The following is a 2,945-nucleotide window of genomic DNA, read 5'->3' as shown; positions in this document are numbered from 1 at the left end:
TTTTTTTTTCTGAACAAGATCTATTTTATGTGTTTAGTTGGTTATTTTATTTGGAGAGAGGGGGAAAAAAAAGTAAAGATATGAACAGACGAAAGTATCCCTCAGGTGATAAGTTTTCCTCAGGTGATAAGTTTTTAACAGAGCTAACAGTTCTAGATACTAATATTTAGTCGGGATAAGAACAAGAGATACATTTTTTAAGTTTTTGAAATGTGAGACACCAAAAGTTAGCTTGTTTAAAAGGTCAGACAATGTTTGGACTATTTTCCTTTGCATCCTCCGAACCTAGACAACGACCATCACTAGAGAACTCGTCCGTCCACAACCATCAGATGTCGGCACGACTAAGAGGCCGACACCAACCTCGCAGCGCAGCCGGATGAGAGAGAACAAAACTTTTTGTGAAACCCTAGTTCCTTGTTTTGCGGAGCAGTGCTTTTCCAGCCACTCAATGTATGACATTGATGATTTATTAACCAGTGAGGAGAGAATCTAAAATTTCATTTATAAATGACACATTTGGAGGAAATTTAAATGAGAAATTTAAATATGCAAATAAAGTGAAAACTAAAAAAATTTAAATCTTCTCAATTCACAAGAAATAAGGAGGCCGTTGCTGGGGATTCATAACGACAGTGCTAGCATCTTTTTGATTGATCGGGAACTCTCCCTCCCATAACATCTTTAGTGGTCTCTTTCACGTAATATTTCTTCTTTCTCCTTTTGATGTAGTGTTTACAAGCTTTGGAGTGGCGGTTTTTTAGCTAATGGTCCTCATTTTCGGAAGGAGTTCTATGGCCATGAAGTACAACAAGAGGTGGAGGCCGGTTTCGGGGTTAGGTTTGAGGATGAAGGCGGCGTTCGTTGTTTTGTGATCGGTTGTAGGATCCTGGATGCGGTTTTTGGCAGGATTGTGAGGCTTTATGGTGGCGGCGACAAGGATTGGGGATCAAACCCATGTGGATCGAATTTAGGTCCTAGTTGCCATTCCTTGTGGTTATTGATCGATTTGTGATCCTTCCTGGATTGGGTGATCGGAAACCAAGGGCGGCACGCAATGGAACTGCGGCAAGCAAGTTTGGGACTAACAACGAGTTTAACGTTGAACTGATGAAGGCGGCTTCAGTCTTTGTTGGTTTTGGGTAGAGGCTTGCTTGCTTGCCTTGTTAATGACAGTCTTGGGCAGCTAAGCCTTGTGACCAGTGGCGAACCTACACTGGTGAATGGTGACGGCTACACTACATAATGGGTGCTCATTTTGTTGGGTGCCCTTAACACTTTTTGGAGAGGCTGGGATAAAGTTTTCTCTATGGACTTGGGCCTCCTTGGTTGTCTTAGGCTTGAGATAAGGTTTATCCAAGACCAAAACCTTCAATTTTACACAAGCTTATAAAGGAGCCTCAAGCAAAGAAACAAATTCATACCTAATTCAGGATAGCTAAATAACAGTTGCCTCAGACCTTGATTCGGGTACATCTAGTAGACTTATAAGAACTAAGCACAAGATCTGCTTCTATTGCTTAGGCTAGCTGATCTAAGGGCAAAGCCTTACCCTTGCCCTTGGCATTAGGGCTAAGCCTTCACAATAGGGATTGGGAAGGAAAGGCACAGACAACCTTCCTTCTTAGCAGAATGCCTCGATTTATTTTTTTTGCAAGTGGATGACCTAACTTCTTCTTCCATGTAGGAGAGTGTCCCTCACCATCTGTCTCAAGCGAACCAATTAGTGATGCAACATGATGAGATGAGACCTTACCAACCAAGATAATCTTAGGTTCTTTTGGAGACGGAGTACAATTCCCATTGCGACTATGTTTCTTCAACTATATCAATGTTGGAGAAGCCGGTACATGTGCAGTAGTCTCACTGCTCTTAGTGTTTGAGTCTGCAGGAGGCATCTCAACACATTCACTTCGCACTGACGGCTCAATTTGTTCAAGATAATTCTCCTTCTCTCTTGACTCCGATTGCATACCAACCTCATGAGCCTCAGATGCATGTACGACTTCTCAGGGACCAAGCAACGCATCACAGGGTGTCTCTTATGTTGTTCTAGGGACACAGACATCCCCTCAGCCTTACTCGATGCTCTCACGTCCAAACCCTCAATATTCTTATCAACAAACGCAAAACAAAAGGCACCAAGGTAGAAGCAAAACTTAAAGCCCTAGCTTGTGGTAGGGACTGCTTGAGTGATCATACTACTGATCCCACGCTACCCTTACTGATGTTCATAATTTCAAGAGATGATCAACCATGGTTTCTAGAAAATCCTCACTTTCAAGTACAACAGGTTTTGAGATTTCAAAAGTGAAAAGAATTATCATCACCCCCCTTTACGAAATTTTAATTTGTCGTATTCGACAAAATCGCCGAGCAACTTACCAATGAATTTGAGATTAGGAGGTTCCTCATAAAGTGGAGGAATCTACTAAAACCTTCCTCACTTCCTTACATGTCGCATAGGAGCATATATAAGCAATAGGAATGACACCACCGTTAATCTCCTAGCAAACCAGAGCATGATCAAAGCACCATGTGACTCCATGAAAGACTTTGTTTCGATCTTTCACATATTCAAATTTAAAGAGTTAGAGATCCCATCTTTCTTGAATCTGCAGCATCGTGTCCAGTGGCTCCAGCCCCTTAAGTGCGCTTTGATTTGGGACTTGAAAAGAAAGGGATCAATTGTTTGACGGGTAAGAAGCTTACTAGGCAAAAAAGATTAGGTTAATCGACGCACAGGGACGCCACCAATCTTCCCAAGATCCAGAGCACCACCTCCTCCTGCTAGTGCATTCATTATTATAATTAGGAAAAAAGACCATTTCATCAAAAACAGGGTGTTTACAGCCCAATCCAATAACAAAATTTTTCCATAGCTCATTGCAATGATTTTTAAGAAAAAGATTATTATACCCTCACTCTTATCCATATACCCTTCT

Source organism: Fragaria vesca, linkage group LG2, assembly GCF_000184155.1.
Source record: "Fragaria vesca subsp. vesca linkage group LG2, FraVesHawaii_1.0, whole genome shotgun sequence".
NCBI classification, from domain to species: domain Eukaryota; kingdom Viridiplantae; phylum Streptophyta; class Magnoliopsida; order Rosales; family Rosaceae; genus Fragaria; species Fragaria vesca.
This window is presented reverse-complemented; position numbering follows the sequence as displayed.